Genomic DNA, 21,129 nt, shown 5'->3' with positions numbered 1-21,129 from the left:
CATAATGGACTGTTTTGGTCCATTTTGTGTCACTATAAAGGAATACCTAAGGCTAGGTAATTTATGAAGAACAAGGTTTATTTGTCTCATGGGTCTGCAGGTTGTACAAGAAGCATGGCACCAGCATCTGCAGTTGGCGAGGGACTCAAACTGTCCCAGTCATGGTAGAAGGGGAAGAGGAGCCAGTGCATGCACAGATGACATGGAGACAGAGGAAACGAGAGAAAGGGGAGATGCCAGAATCTTTATTATAATAACCACCTCTTAGAGGAACTTACAGAATGAGAAGTGATTTACCCCCTCCCCAAAGGAGGGCACATAAATCTATTTTTGAGGAATCTGCCCCAGTGACCAAAACACCTCCCACTAGGGCCCCACCTCCAACATTGGAGTCAAATTCAGCATGAGATTTTGGGGGAAAAACATCCAAATGATAGCAGAAACTATCTATATCCAATGTGTTAAGAGTTTGCACCAAGAAAGTATGTGGAGTTTTGTCATAATGCTTTTCTATATCAATTTGATGTCATCATTTCATTTATGTCTTTCAGTCTATTAATGTGACTGATTTATGGATGTTAAGTCAATCTTGCCTGAAAGGGCTGTACTCTACTTGATCACCATGTATAATCTTTTTTAATATGTTGTTGAATTCAATTTGCTAATTTTTTATTGAGAACTTTTGCAACGATGTTCATAAGAGATATTGGCCTGCAGTTTTCTTTTCTTCTGGTACCTTCGTCTGGCCCTAAAATATCAAGGTGATTTGTTTCTCACAAAATGTATTAGAAAGTATTTCTTACAGCTTTATTTTTTGAAAGAGTTTAAGAAGTATTGATATTAATTATTTTTTGAGAGTTTGGTAGAATTCAGCTGTGAAGCCATCTGGTCCTGGGTTTTTCTTTGTTTGAAGGTTTTTAAATTACTGCTTCAATTTGCTTGTTATTCATCTGTTCTGGCTTAAGATTTGTTTCTTACTATGTTATTACCTATTGTGGATTAGTAGGCCTCTGTTCCATGTAGTCACCCAGAAACCCAGGCGAACATATTCAAAATGTACAGCTTTGCCTTGGAAGTAACAGATGTCACCTGTGCTCATGGATCACCTCCCAGAATTAGTTCCATGACCTTGTTACTTGCCTACAAGGGGGTGAGTAACAAGGAGAATTGAACCAGCTATTAATTGTAATATCTTTCTTAGATATCAGCTAGCTTTTGTTTTTTTAACCCATTTTGGACCCTGAACTCATGATATGTCTGATGAAAATTATGGACCAGCTACACAGAAAAATTTAGGTGATTATATTTAACTTTTGCATTGAATTTCATTGAGTTTACAGATGCCACTGCATCTCAGCCAGGAGGCCACTACCAGAAGGGTGGTGGAGCTGACTTACAGTGGGCTGCAGGAGTCATTTGTAAAATTGTTAAGAATTTTGCAAGACAATTGATGTGTTGTTAGCTTGAAATGGCCGCAGTAGGAATATTGGCACAGTGGAAATTGGCAAATGCTACCAAGTCAGCTCTGCCTGGTGCTTCTTTTTCCGGAAAATCGGTTGCTAAACATTTCCCATAACACCAATGCCACTAGTGGCCTCCACTTGTTTACATCTAAGCAACTCCTCCTCTTGATCAAAGATCTCAAATACAGGTCTCCTATGTCTATTCTGTTTGATTGGTAAGCAATTTCTTGGAGCACTGTCTTGGGAAGGAATCTGAGATATGAAAGTGTACTAGCATCAGATAGCAATATCTGACATAGATGTTAGAGTCCAGGGTGGCAGCAAAAGTGTATTCTTTCTTTTTAAACCAATGGCCTCGTTATACATGCAAAGACTCTATAGGATTAAATGAAATGCTCACAGGATTAAATGAAATGATCTGCTTAAACTCAATTAACGTTGTCAACAACTCTGGATTTCTATACTGTACCCAAGCCTGTCTCTGAATTAGCATTAAACAACTGCAGTAGCCTGACCTGACCACTGGTCACCCAAGAGACCGTGGTTTGAGATGGTTATCACTCCTCTACTGGTTTGATTATCTTGGCCGTTGAAGGTCACAGCTTTCTCTATGGGTGTGCATTTTCTCTAGCATCACTTAGCTGAGAAGCATTGAGGCAAGTCCTTTTCTGGGAGAAGAGATTGTGTTTGCTCTAACCTGGACATCTGAGATTTCCATCTGAACTGGAGAGTAGATTTGGATATCGAAGAGCAGGCCCAAGTGGTTCTTTAAATTAGTAAGCACCTGTTGACATGGCAACCTCTTGGCACTAGCCAACAAATTAGGGGTGATCCATTTTATCACCTGTGCACTTTAAATTGATTGAATACACTAACCTTGAGTGTTTGCATTTTTCTAATGCCCAATTAGAAAACATACACACAAAGATTGCAGTTAAAAGAAGAATTTTAGCTAGAGACCTGGTTAAGGCAGTGCTCTGCACATGGTTCTGAGATATCTGTTAACAAACCAGTAGGAGCAGCCCCCCTCGTACATTGGGGTACACATGTGCCAGCCATTCTGGGTGCCCAATTGAGGGCACACTAAATTAGGCTCCTCACACTCTTTACCTGCTGTGCTCCTAATTGAACTATGACCATCAGAACATAGAAGAAAGAGCCATAAAGGTATTGTTGCATGGATTAATGATAGTCATTGATAAAATGTCAAGTCATTACTGCTTGAACAACACAGGACGCAGTACCTGTCTGTCCTTCCGCAGCTCATCATCCTCATCACCTGTGGATGATGTCCTTGTTCCACATGCAGAGAGATGGTGAAATTGTGATCCATTTGGGTCCGCAGAATCCCAGTCTCCCTGCAACAGATGGCCCATGTCCCAGACAAAGAGAATCTTGCTAACCCTCTTACTTTACATCCTAAAAGGAGCAAGAATGGGAGAGATTAAGAATGGTGTTGCAATGCCTTCATTCTTCAGAAAAATCAGATCCACAGAGGGGAAGTAGTCTGCCCAAGAATGCACAGCCACTTGTATAACAAGTCAATGCAAAGACCCAGTTTTCCCAGCTTCTAGACCAGTGTCCTAATCAGTGGCATTTTAAACAGAGTTGAAATTATCTAAAATTTTGTTGAAAAAAAATGACACAATTATGCCAATTTTCGTACTACTCATTTACAATCAAATAATCACTTTGTTTATAAGAAACGTGTTTTTCTTTTTCCTGATGATTTCTATTTGTTATTGTTGATTCGACTGCTCTGCATTTATGTTTTTGACTTGGCTGTCTTTTTCTTTAATTTTCTGGTTTCTGCTAGTCATTACCATGAAAGAAATTAGGACAGAGACTGAAAGAATAATTGACAGCAAGTGCACATTCATGCTTATGGTATTTTTATTTTTAAAGGAATTTTCCACACTCATTTCCTCAGTTCAATTTCAAAACAACTTTGTGAGGCAGATTGACTATTGTGATGTGACCCATTTTAGACTTCAGCTAAGTGAACACAGAAAGTTAAGTGGCATCACAGCATCGCACGAGCCTTTAGTCACAAAGCAGTGACTCGGACCAGGTTTCATGGCTTGCAGTCCAATGTCCTTTCTATGATATAAAGGCATAATAGCTGCTCTAATATCTGAGTTTACCTACCAGCCTAAATATTTCAACGCAGGGCCCAAGAAGAGGTCATTAAAGTCATCATTACAATAATAATAAAATGTCTCTGTAATCCCAGCACTTTGGGAGGCTGAGGCAGGTGGATCACGAGGTCAAGAGATCGAGACCATCGAGGTCAACATGGTGAAACCCCGTCTCTACTAAATATACAAAACTTAGCTGGGCATAGTAGCGCGTGCCTGTAGTTCCAGCTACTCAGGAGGCTGAGGCAGGAGAATTGCCTGAACCCAGGAGGCAGAGGTTGAGGTGAGCTGAGATCGCGCCGTTGCTCTCCAGCCTGGGTAACAAGAGCGAAACTCCGTCTCAAAAAAAAAAAAAATAAAAAATCTCTTGTGTTATTTAGAAATACATTTCTAAACTTCACCTTGTACGTATTTGGGGCATTTTCAACCTTGGGCTCAAACGTAAAAAATCTATCAATATGTGTCAAAGAATTCACATTCAAAATCATGGAACTTTTTTTTCCCATAGAAGTTTATCTCAAGTTCTCATTCCTAATATGACTATGAAAATTCTGCGCACATTTCTAATCAGTTGCTAAACGTAGAGTAGATTAGGATTGAGTGGTGGATGGGAGAGGAAAAGGTGGACAGAGTGATTATACTGCGGCAATGACTTTGTGATAACCATGAAAAGTGATAGTTGGGAAGGTAACAGCAAGGGGGAGAATTTTTTGAATTTGTAAAGAAAACAAAACTGAAAGAAGGTAGTTGCTCTCTAAATACCTAGTAGCCTAGTTCCATTTTGTGAACCTTTTTAGGTCCTCCAATCTTACAGATAACCCCAAGCCATTAAGAGCAGTTTCATTTAAGTTCATTGAGATTAAGAAAATGCAGGTAGATAGATTGTCACACATCATAGAAATGTGTTAATCCCACATGCTCAAGACTAATCCAAAACAAATATGTTGTGTGTGTGTATGTGTATTTAATACACACTCTCTTGAGCTTTATGGAGTGTGGGCAAATAAAATCAGTGTGTCTTTTGCTGTTGCTGCTTTTTAATTAGGAAGGAGAGGGATACCCTTCTGTTATCTGGAATTGTCCCCTATGTGGAAAACATCCTTTGCCTGTAATGGCAGATAAATAAGGTATTAGTATCTGTTCTCTTCTGTATTCTCAAAGACTAGCTTGTCTCCCAATATACAAGGAGATGGAACCAGAGAGCCTGGGAGCTTTGCCGTCCTGTCAAAACTGGAACCATTACTGTCACAGTACACACATCTAGTGCTTTCTGTGCCAATACAGATTGGTCATGGTCTGTGGTATTTCCCAGAGCAGAGGATGACTTTGCTGGCTGGTCCTGGAAGACAAGAGACTCTGGAGACTAGGGGCATGGGTAGAAGGAAGGAGTGGTCCAGAGGGTCACTGCATGACAGCCGAGACCTTTAGGAGGCTGGCAGCCATCGGGGCAATTCGGAGAGTGCAGTGCTGAGGTTGACTGCCGCAAACCGTGACTTCCCACTTGGGCTTGCTCAAAAGGGGACTTACTGGGTATGTTTTGCTCTTCTGCTTGCTGTTTGTGGTTGCATTAACTTCAACATGCCTACCTACAGCAACCCTGTTTCTGGGATTATTAACCACCAGTGGTTACTCAGGATTCTATAGTAACTACACTAGCTGCAGTCACTGCAGAGATTTGCAAGTCCAGTTTCTTCTTGGTCCTCCAGGTTGTTCCCAAACACTATGTAGTAGAAGAGACTGATCCTGATGATGCTCCCTAATGCTGCCTTCACCTTACAGCCCAAACGATGTCCTAAGTCCTTGATGCTCTATGTTGTTTTTTCATAATAGCATTTAAAATTACCTTATTTGTATACTTCTTTACTGTTTCCCTCTTCCTCCACTGGGACAGAACCTGTCTGTTCTGTTCATTGCTGCGTCCCTGTGCAGAACACTGCTTAGGACACAGAAGGTGCTTCGTTAGCACATGCAGGAAAATGATAAATGAATAAATGGATACATTAGGATTTCTTTTGTTTTGCTCATCAAATTTCTTTTAATTGACATTTGTAGAGTACAAGACATTGAGGATGTTACTGTGAGTCACAGGGAGGCTAAGGGGCTGTCCCAGTTCATACAGCTTCATTGCTATGAGCAGGGTCATTTTAGGAAGAGAGAAACAACTATATAATATAAGAAGTTCTGGTAATGTTAGTGGCATGCGTGGGAACCTCTTGTCTTTAGTGAACACTCTTTGTACTTCTTCATCTGTGCACAGGTCTTTGATGGAACAACAGAAGAGACAGGGCTCATCCAACTGATCCAAGGACCTGAGAGATCCAGGACCTGCCTCAACAAAGAGGTGAGAATGGGATGTAAGGAGTCAGTGCTAGTGGCCTAAAGAATCACCTAACAGGGAAAGCTGAATGTATGGCCATTCTGGGGTTTTCTGTGACCCAGAAGGACAGGGCAAGAAAACTTCAGGCCAATATCCATAATGAACATAGATGCAAAAAACTTCAATGAAATACTGGCAAACCGATTGCAACAGCACATCAAAAAGCTTATCTACCACGATCAAGTAGGCTTCATCCCAGGGATGCAAGTCTATAAATGTAATTCACCACATAAAAAGATCCAAAAACAAAAACCACATGATTATCTCAATAGATGCAGAGAAGGCCTTTGACAAAATTCAACAGCCCTTTATGCTAAAAACTCTCAATAAACTAGGTATTGGTGGAACATATCTTTAAATAATAAAAGCTATTTGTAACAAACCCACAGCCAATATCATACTGAATGGGCAAAAACTGGAAGCATTCCCTTTGAAATCTGGCACTAGACAAGGATGCCCTTTCTCACCACTCCTATTCAATATAGTACTGGAAGTTCTAGCCAGAGCAAACAGGCAAGAGAAAAAAAAAATAAAGGGTATTCAGTTAGGAAAGGAGGAAGTCAAATTGTCTCTATTTGCGGACAACATGATTGTATATCTAGAAGACCCCATAGTCTCAGTCCAAAATCTCCTGAAACTGATAAGCAACTTCAGCAAAGCCTCAGGATACAAAATCAATGTGCAAAAATCGCAAGCATCCCTATATACCAATAACAGACTTAAAGAGAACCAAATCAAGAACTAACTGCCATTCACAATTGCTACAAAGAGAATAAAATACCTAGGAATACAACTCACAAATAATGTGAAAGACGTCTTCAAGAAGTACTACAAACCACTTCTCAACAAAGTAAGAGAGGACACAAACAGATGGAGAAACATTCCATGCTCATGATTATGAAGAATCAATATCATGAAAATGGCCATACTGCCCAAAGTGATTTATAGATTCAATGCTATCCCCATCAAACTACCAATGATATTCTTCACAGACCTGAAAAGAACACCTTAAAAAAAACTTCATATGGAACCAAAAGAGAGCCCGCATAGCCAAGTCAATTCTAAGCAAAAAGAACAAAGCTGGAGGCATCACACTACCTGACTTCAAACTATACAACAAGGCTACAGTAATCAAAACAGCATGGTACTGGCACCAAAACAGAGATATAGACCAACAGAATGGAACAGAGGCCTCGGAGGCAACATCACACATCTACAACAATATGATCTTTGACAAACCTGATAAAAACAAGCAATGGAGAAAGGATTCCCTCTTCCATAAATGGTATTTGGAAAACTGGTTAGCTATGTGCAAAAAGCAGAAACTGGACCCCTTCCTGACACCTTACACTAAAATTAACTCCAGATGGATTAAAGACTTAAACATAAGACCTAATACCATAAAAACCCTAAAATAAAATCTAGGCAAAACCATTCAGGACATAGAAGTAGGCAAGGACTTCATGACTAAAACACCAAAAGCATTGGCAACAAAAGCCAAAATAAACAAATGGGACCTAATTAAACTACAGAGCTTCTGCACAGCAAAAGAAACAGTCATTAGAGTGAATTGGCAACCAACAGAAAGGGAAAAAAATTTTGCAATCTACCCATCTGACAAACAGCTAATATCCAGAATCTACAAAGATCTAAAACAGATTTACAAGAAAAAAACAAACCCATTCAAAAGTGGGCAAAGGATATGAACAGACACTTTACAAAAGAAGACATACATGAGGCCAAGAAACATGAAAAAATGCTCGTCATCACTGGTCATTAGAGAAATGCAAATCAAAACTACATTGAGATACCATCTCACGCCAGTTAGAATGGCGATCATTAAAAAATCTGGAGACAACAGATGCTGGAGAGGATGTGGAGAAATAGGAACACTTTTACACCGTTGGTGGGAGTGTAAATTAGTTCAACCATTGTAGAAGACAGTATGGTGATTCCTCAAGGACCTAGAAATAGAAATTCCATTTGTCCTGGCAATCCCATTACTGGGTATATATTTAAAGGATTATAAATCGTTCTATTATAAGGACACATGCACACGAATGTTCATTGTGGCACTGTTTATAATAGCAAAGACTTGGAACCAACCCAAATGTCCATTGATGATGGACTGGACAGGGAAAATGTGGCACATATACACCATGGAATACTATGCATCCATAAAAAAATGATGAGTCTGTTTTCTTTGTAGGGACATGGATGATCCTGGAAACCATCATTCTCAGCAAAGTGACACAAGAACAGAAAATCAAACACCACGTGTTCTCACTCATAGGCCAGTGTTGAACGATGAGAACACATGGACACAGGGAGGGGAGCATCACACACTGGGGTCTTTTGTTGGGAACTAGGGGAGGGACAGTGGGGGGTGGGGAGTTGGGGAGGAATAACATGGGGAGAAATGCCAGATATAGGTGATGTGATGGGGAAACCACATTGCCATGTGTGTACATATGCAACAATCCTGCATGTTCTTCCCATGTACCTCAAAACCTAAAATGCAATAAAATATATATATATATTTTAAAAAGTCGACATTAAATTAAAATGTAACTTGAAAAAAAATGTTCTTCTATAACATGGACACTTCTTTGGTTTTGAGGGACTCTTAAACTCTTAGAATTTACTTGGACTCAACCCAAATGCCCAGCAACGATAGACTGAATAAAGAATATGTGGCACATTTACACTATGAAATACTATGCAGCCATAAAAAAGGTTGTTTCATGTCCTTTGCGGGGACATGGATGAAACTGGAAATCATCATTCTCAGCAAACTAACACAGGAACAGAAAACCAAACACTGAATGTTCTCACTCATAAGTGGGAGTTGAACAATGACAGCACACGGACACAGGAAGGGGAACATTAGACACTGGAGCTAGGGGAGGGATAGCATTAGGAGAAATACCTAATGTAGCTGATGGGTTGATGAGTGCAGCAAACCACCATGGCACGTGTGTACCTATGTAACAAACCTGCACGTTCTGCACATGTATCTCAGAACTTAAAGTATAATAACAACAAAAAAAAGGCTCTTAGTAGACGAACCAAAAAGAAAAAAAAAAAGGCTAAGAAAGCTTAGGGAAAAAAATCAAGAATATTTCCCGTACATCCAGTTTTTAGGTCAGTTCTCTTTCTCCTAAGGTTTAGCATTTGACGAGTTATTACCAGGTGCTCAGTAACTAATTCATTTAATTTTCACAATAGCCCTAGGGAAAAAGCAAACAACATTATCATCTCCATATAAAATAGGCTAATTGTGGTTGGTTAACTTGTCCAGTTTCTCACTGCAGATCACTTGTCCGTCTGTTGTGTCTAAACCTGAAATTGTGTTGCTTCCTTTAGTTCACCTTAATGTCTGAGAAAAGATGAGGTTGCATGAGCCGAGATTGCACCATTGCGCTTCAGCCTGGGCAACAAGAGCAAAACTCTGTCAAGCAAGAGGGAGGGAGGGAGGGAGGGAGGGAGGGAGGGAGGGAAGGAAGGAAGGAAGGAAGGAGAGAAAGAAGGAAAAAAAGAAAAGAAAGGAGAAAGAAAGAAAAAGAAAGGAAGGAAGAAAGAAAGAAAACAGGAATTGGTAATGGATTCTAAGAATCCCTGAAGAAAAATTGAGCAGCCAAGAGGAATCTACACTACTCTGTTTCCAGAATGCTATAAATGGGGAATAATGGAAAGATTGAAGGTCATGAAATCCTTGCCTAAGCCAATGACTAGGATGATTTTTCCACTGTTATATAGTTTCAGATCTAAGGTTTAAGTCTGTAATCTATCTTGAGTTGATTTTTGTATAAGGTGAGAGATGAGGATCCAGTTCCATTCTCCTACACGTAGCTAGCCAATTATCCCGGAACCATTTGTTCAAAAGGGTGTCATTTTCCCACTTTATGTTTTCATTTACTTTGTCGAAGATCAGCCAGCTGTAAGTATTCGTGTTTATTTCTGGATTCTTTATTCCATTCCACCAGTCTGGATTTCCTGACTAAGAACCCAAAAGAAAATGCAACAAAGCCAAAGATGAATAGCTGGGACCAAATTAAATGAAAGAGCTTTTGCACAGAAAAAGGAACAGCCAGCAGAGTAAACAAACAACCCACAGAGGGGGAGAAAATCCTCACAATCTATATATCTGACAAGGGATTGATATCCAGAATCTACAACAAACTCAAACAAATCAGAAAAAAGTAAACACTCCCATCAAAGAGTAGGCTAAGAACATGAATAGACAATATTCAGGGGAAGATATAGAAATGGAAGCAAACATATAAAAAAAATGCTCAACATCACTAATGATCAGGGAAATGCAAATCAAAACCACAATGCGGGCTGGACGCGGTGGCTCAAGCCTGTAATCCCAGCACTTTGGGAGGCCGAGGCGGGTGGATCCCGAGGTCAACAGATCGAGACCATCCTGGTTAACATGGTGAAACTCCATCTCAATAAAAATACAAAAAATTAGCTGGGTATGGCCGCACGTGCCTGTAATCCCAGCTACTCAGAAGGCTGAGGCAGGAGAATTGCCTGAACCCAGGAGGCGGAGGTTGTGGTGAGCCGAGATCGTGCCATTGCACTCCAGCCTGGGTAAAAAGTGTGAAACTCCATCTCAAAAAAATAAATAAATAAAAAACCACAATGCAATACCACCTTAATCCTGCAAGAATGGGCATAATAAAAAAATTTTTTTTAAAGTAACAGTAGATGTTGGCATGGATGCAGTGGACAGGGAACACTTCCACACTGCTGGTGGGAATGTACACTAATACAGCAACTATGGAAAACAGTGCAGAGATAGCTTAAAGAGCTAAAAGTAGAACTACTGTCTGATCCAGCAATCCTGCTACCGGATGTCTACCCAGAGGAAAAGAAGTCACTATTCTAAAACGATGTTTGCACACACATTTGTAGCAGCACAGTTCACAATAGCAAAATTATGGAACTAACCCAAATGCTCATCAATCGATGAGTGAATAAAGAAACGGTGGTATGTATATACCATGGAGTACTACTCAGCCATAAAAGGGAATGAATCAACAGCATTTGCAGTGACCTGGTTGAGACTGAAGACTATTATTCTAAGTGAAGTAATTCAGGAATGGAAAATCAAACAGTGTATTTTCTCACTGATATGTTGGAGCTAAGTTATGAGGATGCAAAGGCAGAAGTTTGGGGATTTTAGGGGAAGAATGGGAGGGGGCAAGGGATAAGAGACAACAAATATGGTACAGTGTATACTTCTAGGGTGACGGATGCACCAGAATCTCACAAATCACCACTAAAGAACTTAGACATGTAACCAAATCCACCTGTACCCCGATAACTTACAGAAAAATAAAATGAAATAAAGATTGAGGGGAATCACAGAGGTAAGAGGTGCGCATGAAATTGACTTCCATAGTCGTATTTTCTGCTCAGCTTTTGTAAAGCTGCCTGATGACAATCTGCTATTTATGAGTTTGCCTCCCCTAAGAAAAACCCCAGAACTAGGATATTCTTAGGGTTAAGGGGTCTATTGGCAGACCCCAGCCCCCATGACATGATTTTACTATACAGATATGAAACTGTGACCAGGAAGTCTCACTATTTAATATAAAAGTACCATGGAAAAGTTAAGATGGACCAACTGCACAACTGAATATTTCTTTCTTTCCTTTTTTTTTTTTTTTTTTTTTTGAGACGGAGTTTCGCTCCTGTTACCCAGGCTGGGGTGCAATGGCGCGATCTCGGCTCACCGCAACCTCCACCTCCTGGGTTCAGGCAATTCCCCTGCCTCAGCCTCCTGAGTAGCTAGGATTACAAACACGCGCCATCATGCCCAGCTAATGTTTTGTATATTTTTAGTAGAGACGGGGTTTCAACATGTTGACCAGGATGGTCTCAATCTCTTGACCTCGTGATCCACCCGCCTCGGCCTCCCAAAGTGCTGGGATTACAGGCTTGAGCCACCGCGCCCGGCCCCTGAATATTTCTTAATTGCAATCAGTTGAGACCTGTGAATCAATCTATTATGGATATCATTTTTAAACACATGCTATATACTGGGCATGATATTAAATATTTCATGTATTTATTAACTTTATTCCATGAAGCAGTCTACAAGGCATTTATTGTTCGTATTTTACAAATAATGAAAATGGCCCTAAAGGCTGGGGATGGTGGCTTATGCCTGTAATGCCAGTACTTTGGAGGCTGCAGCAGCAGGAGTTTTGCTTGAGCCTGGAAGAATTGTTTGGGCCTGGGAAATCAAAGCTGACGTGATCACTAGGTCCAGCGGTGACTGTGCCACTGTATTTCACCCTGAGCAACAGAGCAAGACTCTATCTCAAAAATGAAAAAAAAAGTGACTCAGAAAAACCTATTGGTTTTGCCAAGACCAGATTGCAAAGCCAAGACCCAGGATGCCTGCCTCCGCAGTTTCTTCCACTATACTTTTTTTTTTTTTTTTTTTTTTAGACAGAGTTTCGCTCCTTACCCAGGCTGGAGTGCAATGGCGCGATCTCGGCTCACCGCAACCTCTGCCTCCTGGGTTCAGGCAATTCTCCTGCCTCAGCCTCCTGAGTAGCTGGGATTACAGGCACGTGAACGTGCCACCATGCCCAGCTAATTTTTTGTATTTTTAGTAGACACGGGGTTTCACCATGTTGACCAGGATGGTTTCGATCTCTTGACCTCGTGATCCACCAGCCTCAGCCTCCCAAAGTGCTGGGATTACAGGCTTGAGCCACCGTGCCCGGCCCCAGTATACTTCTTACGGCTGGTATCAGTGTGAACATTCTTAGCAAAGTCCTCTTAGCAGACAGTCATTAGGCTGTTGAGAGGGAATATGGACAATGGGAAAAGCTGTGATTGAGGGATGAAGGGAACCATGAGGAAGTAGTGCATAAAGTTTAAGATGAGAGGGTATCAAGAAGTGGAAGGGTAGGAAAATGGAAGACTTCTAAGACCAATTTCCATCTTCTATTACTGGCTTTCTTTTTCTATACAGTGTCTCCTGTGAAACCTAAGGTAGGAGCACAGTGCAACCAGGAATCTCTATGGACATGAAACAATAATATTGCTTCTTCTGAGCACACTGGCTGAAACAGAATTACTGACTAAAATTCAAAGTGATAAGTGAGCCTATCTTGGCAATGCTTTCAAGATTTCCCTTTCATCTTTGAACTCTGGAGCTGGGCATTATCACCTTCCAGTTGTTTTCCAGATGTTTTCCTTGGATATTAGGAGAACCACAGAAGACAAAATTGGAGTCCAAAGGGCAATGCTCAGGCCATAATGCCACCTAAGCATCAACCAAAACAGATCTTAATTTATATTTTATTAGGAAATCATTTGGAAAAAGTAGTTATTCTCTTTAGAAAATGAAAAAGAACAAAGTTACTTTACAGTTTATGGGAGAGCAGTTTTAGGCTCAAACAAGCTGTAAATACTTAAAAATATATACTAATAATCCATATATATATATATATGTATATTTATATATCCATATATATTAGGATGACTTGAATATGAGAGTGAAGTTTAGACAATCGATCTTTCTATACCCACATCAGTGCTAATTCCACATATTCAAAAGTTTATTTTTCAGTATTTAAAATACTTACTAAAATTTAAAATAATCCTTTCCAGTATTCCATAAAATGTTAAAATTGGCTTTCTACAGAATCCCTAAACAATGACACTTTGTGTCATACTGCAGATCTACAGACACTGTTTTTGAACAGTTGAAGCTGGCTTCTTGGAAAAGACCTGAACTCATACAGTATTTTGATTGTAATTGACTGACACTCATCCAGCTGCTGAATGAATTTGTTCAATCCTCTCATTTTCAGATGATCTGCTACCAAAATCATTCTTTCTCTTGTTCATTGGTTTTCACATTGTATATCCTTCTTTGATTTATTCTATCCCAGGCAAAGGGACAGACTGATGCTTCTACCTAGGCTATTCTCATTGGCTGCTTTGTCATATCATAAAGAACACCCTAAGGACCAATTTGGATAAGGCATGTTTGAACTAATTTAAAATGCCACTATTATTGCATTTAGTTATTATTTTTATTGAGGTATAATATGCAAGCAGCGAAGTTCACAGATTTTACTGTGTAGCTCAATAAATGTTTACATATCAATGCAATTATGTAACCAACAACCCAGATAAAAATAAGATCATCCCCAGCCCCCAGAAGGCTTTCTTTTTTTTTTTTTTAGACCGAGTTTCGCTCTTGTTACCCAGGCTGGAGTGCCGTGATCTCGGCTCACCGCAACCTCCGCCTCCTGGGTTCAGGCAATTCTCCTGCCTCAGCCTCCTGAGTAGCAGGGATTACAGGCACGTGCCACCGTGCCTAGCTAATTTTTTTTGTATTTTTAGTAGAGACGGGGTTTCACCATGTTGACCAGGATGGTCTCGATTTCTTGACCTCGTGATCCACCCGCCTCGGCCTCCCAAAGTGCTGGGATTACAGGCTTGAGCCACCGCGCCCGGCCCTGGAGAAGGTTTTCAGTGCTGCTTCAGAGTCAGTAATTGCCCTCTGCTAAGATGTAACCAATTTTTTTATTTCTATCATCATACATTTATTTTGCCTGTTACCAGATTAATGGAATCAGGCAATATGTACTGTGTTGTGTCTGTCTGTTTTCATTCATCACTATCTCTGTGAAATTCATCCATGCTGTTGCAGTATCAATAAACTCTCTCTTTTTATTACTGCTGAATAGGTAACATTCCACTGAATCATTAAAACATAATTTGTTTTTCCATCTTCCTGTAGATGGGCATGTAAGTCATTTTTAGTTTTGGGCTATTATAAATGAAGTTGTTATGAACATTCTTGAATGTATGTTTTGGTGGGCTTATGCAGTTGTTGTTCCTTGGGAATATACCTAAAAGGAAAATTAATGAGTCATAGTTTAAGTTACTGTTTGACTTGAATAGATACTGCCTAACAGTTTTCCAAAGTATTTAAACCATTTTATAATGTATGGGTTCCAGTTGCTCCACTCGTTTTCAATATGTATTTTCATTTTACATTGTAGGGTTTTTAATTTAGTTTAATTTTATTAGAGACTGAGTCTTATTATATTACCCAGGCTGGAGTGCCAGTGTTATTCACAGGTGTGATCATTGTCTGATAATGCACTATAGGCTGGGCTCAAGCAATCCTCCTGCCTCAGCCTCCAGAGTAGCTGAAACTACAGGTACATACAATGGTGCCCAGATTTCTGCATTGTAGTTTTGTCTTAATGTTTTTTTTTTTTTTAAACAGTGTCTCAGTCTGTCACCCAGACTGGAGTACAGCGGCATAAACATAGCTCACCGCAGCCTTGACAACCTGGGCTCAAGTGATCCTCCCATATCAGCCTCCTGAGTAGCAGGGAGTACAAGCAGGCACCAACATACCCAGGTAAGTTTTTTTTTTTAATATAAAGACAAGGTCTCACTGTGTTCCCAGGCTGGTGTTGAACTCCTGGGCTTAAGTCATCCTCCCACCATAGCCTCTCAAAGTACTGGTGTGGGACACCAAGCCTCACTTGCAATGTAGTTTTGATTTGTATTTCCTTAATGACTGATGGTTTGAACTCCTCTGCATATGCTTATTGACTGTTTGAATATATTGTGTTAATTGCTCATTAAATTATTTTGTCCATTTTTTTTAATTGGGCATTTTGTCTTTTTATTATATTCTTTATTCTAGTCTTTTTTGGAATATATGTACTGGAAATATCTCCTCTGAGTTTATGGCCTGCCTTTTTACATTTTAAATGATGTCTTTAGATAATCTGAAGTTGTGGTATTATTGAAGTTCAATTATCAATTATTGACTTAAGATTAGCACTTTTTCTGCCATGTTTTAAAAAATTTTCTCTACTTAAGAAACAAAGAGTCTCCTATGTTTTCTTCAATATTTAGATTTATAATTTATCTTAAACAGTTGATTATAAAATTTCTGTATTGTATAATACAGCGGTCACGTTTCATTTTTTTAATATTAGTATCCAGTTTCTCCTTATTGTTTATTGAAAAGACCATCATTTATTCACAAAATTGCACTGGTACATCTACAGCAAAGCAGGTGACTGAATATGTGCGAGTCTGTTTCTAGACTTTCTGTTCCATTGTGATGTTTGTCTTCACTTGCACTAATACATCAGTGTGTTAATAGTTACAGTATTTCAGTAGTATTTGACAGTCTCAGTCCACCAGCTTTGTTTTCTTCTTTATGACTGTCCATTTGTCCTAAGTCTTTTATATTTTATAGACCTTTCAAATTACCTTGTCAATTTATACACCTCCATGTATATACGGTCTGAGATATTGATGGGAATTATATTAATTTTAGAGATCTATTTGGGAAAAATAGAAATCTTAACAATATTAAGGCTTTCAGTCCATAAAAACGACTTACCTCTTTGCCTTTTTAGTTTATCACAGCAATATTTTCAGGTGTTAATTTAAATATCTTGCCCATATTTTGTTGTATTTACTTCTAGGTACTCAAAATTTGAAGCTACAGTAAATTTCTACAGAAAACGAAACACCACGTGTTCTCACTCATAAGGGGGAGTTGAACAGTGAGAACACATGTGAGGGAAACATCACACAAGGCCTCTCGGGGGGTGGGGAGAAAAAGGAGGGAGAGTATTAGGACAAATACCTAATGCATGAGGGGCTTAAAACCTAGATGATGGGTTGATAGGTGCAGCAAACCACATGTATACCTATGTAACAAATGGCACGTGTATACCTATGTAACAAACCCACATGTTCTACACGTGTCCCAGAATTTACAGTAAAATTACAAATATGTATATATTCTAACTATTTCATCGCTAATGTGTACAAAGGCACTTTCTCTTTGCCTTCGGAGTTCAGCAGTTTGACGATAAAATTATTTGGTATGATGTTCTTTACCTTTATTGTGCTTGATATTTGTTGATTTTTTTTTGAGAAAAAGACCAACTTTCATAATTTAAAAAAATTGTTAGTAATTGTCTCTTTAAATTATTATTCTGCACTCTTTCTTCCCCTTCTGAGACTTTAAAAGACACGTATTCAGACCTTTTCAATGTGTCATACATATGTCTTCTACACTGTTCTTATTTTTTAATCCTTTTTTCTTACCACACTTTATTTTTCTTTCAAATTATTTTAATATATTATCAGGTTTGCTCATTGTATCAATCTTGAAGGGTGAATAGGTAGATGTCACTATTTCTATTTTACAGGTGAGGACACTGAGGAGTGAGAAACGTAAACCAGTATGCTGATCACCAAGCATCAAATAAATTATTGAGCTAGGAACTTTTAACTTAGTATGCTGTCCAATAGACCAAACCTCATTGCAATAAATTGTGAGCTCAGGAAAAAAAAATCAGAAGGGTCCTCAATTGAGAAGCAATTCTCTTCTAGATGTAATTATTTGAGCAGTATTTATCCCATGACAAAATCTTAAAATTTCATAGAAATAGAAATGCAAAGTGGCTCTTCTGTATACCTCATCAATGCCAGGAAATTAGGAGTTTATAATCACAGTAACTAATTTTATACAGAATGGTTTTAGTACACTATGGTTCACTACATAGTTTTGCATACCCCAGATGATAGCTCTTTTTGTAACTAAGTCTTGGGATTAAACATCTCTATCCCGCCCTTCCCCCTACCCTTCCTAACCTCTGCTATCCTCTGTTCTACTTTTTACTTTTATGAAATCAACATTTTTTCAGCTCCCATATGTGAATGAGAACATGTGGTGTTCAACTTTCTGTCCCTGGTTTATCTCATTTAATGTCCTCCAGTTTCACTCATGTTGCTGCAAATGATGGGGCTTCATTCTTCATCATGGCTGAATAGTATTCTACCATGTGTATATACCACAGTTTAAAATCCATTTATCTGTTGTACACTTAGGTTGATTGCAAATTATGACAATTATGAATAATGCCGCATTAAACATAGGGGTACAGATGTCTCTTTGATATACTGATTTCTTTTCCTTTGGAGAAATTCTCAGTAATGGATTATGTGGTAGTTTTATTAATACTTTATTGAGGAACTTCTATCATGTTCTTCACAGTAGCTGTTCTGGTTTTAGTTTTTAGATTACATCCCACCAATGAAAATAAGTTTCCTTTTCCCTGAATCCTTGCCAGCATTTGTTATTTTTCGTCTTTCTTATAATAGCCATCCTAACTGGGATGAGATGATACCTCAGTTTGGATTTAATTTGCATTTCTCTAATGATTAGTAACATTGAGAATTCTTTTCATGTATTTGTTGGCCATTCATTTGTCCTTTTATGGGAAATGTCTGTTTAGATCATTTGCCTGTGTTTAAATCAGATTCTTTGTTTTCTCGCCTCTTTGATGTTTGAGTTCCTTGTGTATGCTGCATATTAATTCTCAGTCGGATGAGTAGTTTGCCAATATTTTATCCCACTTTGGAGGCTGGCTTTTCATTCTGTTGCTGATCTCCATTACTGTATAGAAGCTCTGTAGTTTAATATGATCCCATTTGTTTATTTTTGGTTTTGTTGCCTGTGCTTTTGAGGTTTTATTCATAAAATATTTTTCCAGACCAGTGTTCTGAAGCATTTCAACTATGTTTTCTTCTATCTCTACTACACTTTTAATATTTTCAATTGATCTGCCTTCATGTTCATTGATGCTCTCTTCTATTGTATCCAGTCAGATGTTAAGCTCATGTATGGTAGACCGAATGCAAGCATGGCCTCAAGTTTCTATTCCTTCATGCATTAGATCCTCTGGAATGCAATTTCAAAGTTTCTTTTCTCAAGAAATTGAGTCTATTTTCCTACTCTTCCATTTGGACTGGTATCTCACAGTTGTTAAATTAGCAAATGTCTTGAAGGGGAGAACATGTATTTATGTAAGTTACCTAGGCAGGCATAATCTTATAATATCTTCTTCATCTTAGGACACATAATATTGTAAGCCTTTTTGATTATGTGGGTGATTTCATACTGTCTTTTAGAAGACAGATGACATTTTCAGTCTTCCATTTCACCAAAATTCAATGACTTACCCATGAGAAACACTGACCATGTTTGGGAGTCTTCTGGCTTTCAATCAAATAATAGCTTAAAGCATCATGGGTAATTTCTCAGTTTTAAAAACCATGTGGTGAAGACAATTATGATCCTCTGTGTGAGTATACCTTCTTAGGGCACAGCACAGGCTAATGTTCTAACAGATGGCTCTGTGGAGTAGAAAAGTAACTTCTGCTTTTAGGTAGGACATGGAAGGTCGTAGTCAACCTCTGCTCCCCCTTTCACGGATTAGAAAATTGACACACAGTGAACGTCCTCAAATAATATTCCACTTAATTTTTTAAAGAAATCTTTCTATGTGGAAATTATAACTTCATTTTTAAGTCTAGAAAATTGTCTCAGAGATAGGAAATTTATCTCAGTTAGTAAGTTCCAGAACCACTATTTAAAACCAGGACGGTAGTACCCCAATCCTTGCTCTTTCTATTATTCTAGAAGAGGTTTTTAAGTTGACAAGAGACAAAATCAGGTTCCAATAGCACATCTTGTGACTCCAAGACCAGTATACTTTATTCAGTCTTACACTGGCTTCTGAGAATTCATCTCACTATTCTTAGATGACAAATTTTCCAGGTGTCAATAGAGGTAAAAAAAGACTGAAAAAAACGTGAAGAAGATGGTTGTTAATAGCATATATTTCTGATGCCTATGAATTATCTGTTCTATGCAGAAAAAAAAAAAAAGAAACAGGATTTTCAACACCAAGGCTTTCTGATTAGCACTCTAGCCAAAAGGCAGTACCATCTGACATTGTGCAAACATGCTCCATCTGTCCAATGTTTGGATAGGCATGGAGTGGGAGAGGAAGCAGAGGAAGTCATCTCAGATGTAAGTAATGGCTGAGCTGTCTGGCAGAGTCATTCCTGAACTACAGCCACTGCTACTGGGCCAGCCTGATTGATTGATTTCAAAGTTTGCTTTGCACAAGGCTTTTTCTAAGCCACTCTATTTCATTTTCAAAGCCTAGATAAGAAAGAGGATGAGAGAAAGTGGAGGCAAAAAAGAGACGTCCTAAAACCCCCAAGAAAATTATAAATAGTCAGACCTTCTGGACAGCACAAAATAAGCATCATAATCAGCCTTTAAAGAAGGAAGTGCTGGGGCTGAAGACGCCAGTCGGGGCCCTCCCTGAAGCCTGAGAAGGGTTGAGCTTCCGTAAGGAAATGGACAAAATTGCTGTGCAATGTGCACCTCCGATCAATATTTCATTATCAATCTGTTATTGTTTGCAAGAATTTCCACTTCAGACTCCTAACAGCAGTCAGTAAATCTTGCTGATGAGAGCAGTCTTCTGAAGGAGGGCAATTTTCACCAGTCATCTTCCTCAGATTTGGTAAAATGGGCATCAATTTGTGTTCCCTCTTTGGTTCCCAGCCTATAAGAAAGCAAGCTCCTTTTGAGTATCACAGACCACTACTTTGCGCTTTCACATGAAGTCCATAAGTGTTGATGTTCACACACTGAAGCAGCAGCCTTCTTTTAAGTAGGAAAGTCAAATTGTAGTACCTGGCACATCAGGTTGTCAAGAAATCTAAAAGTGGAAAGAGATATTTAAAGTCACCTCATGTATAACTTAATATATATCTTAATGAATTATCTTAATGTATATCTTAATGAATTATTCATTCATCAATTGATTTTTTAAATATTTATTATTTTCTGCTCTTTGTCAGTTACTGTGCCAGGGACTAGGAATTTTGCAGTAAAGTAAAGAGATGATTTATATGAATAATTTATATTAAAAATACAGGTTTAGGAAATGATTGGGCTATTAATTGAGTGGATACCTGATTAAATGGTTACTTTCTTGGAAGATATTACAATTGAGAAGAGACTTGCATGAACAACAGAAGCCAACCACATTAATAAAAAAGGGACATATTCCAAATCGAAGGAAATATAAAGGTAAGTCTCAAGGTCAAGAAAGAGCTTGGGTTTTTCAAGGACAGATAGATCAATGTGCCTGGAAATGTTTATTTCAAGATGACTCTGTTTTTTATTTATCATTTAAAAAGAAAAAGAATTTATCTTTACCAAGACACTAAAAACCAGAACTATCTAAAACAAAAGGCC

At 38.7% G+C, this 21,129-nt stretch overlaps 1 long non-coding RNA gene across 1 annotated transcript in view; it reads left to right on the top strand.

Moving 5' to 3' along the window:
* Positions 1–19,743, top strand: part of LOC144582966 (uncharacterized) — a 37,168-nt gene extending 17,425 nt beyond the window's left edge. Inside the window, exons 4-5 of the long non-coding RNA XR_013536630.1 lie at positions 5,859–5,942; positions 15,256–19,743. This is a non-coding gene — a long non-coding RNA (uncharacterized LOC144582966). The remainder of the gene's footprint in view (positions 1–5,858; positions 5,943–15,255) is intronic.
* Positions 19,744–21,129: the final 1,386 nt, after the last annotated feature.

The sequence above is a fragment of the Callithrix jacchus genome, chromosome 6, assembly GCF_049354715.1.
Source record: "Callithrix jacchus isolate 240 chromosome 6, calJac240_pri, whole genome shotgun sequence".
Taxonomy (NCBI): Eukaryota; Metazoa; Chordata; class Mammalia; order Primates; family Cebidae; genus Callithrix; species Callithrix jacchus.
This window is presented reverse-complemented; position numbering and strand designations above follow the sequence as displayed.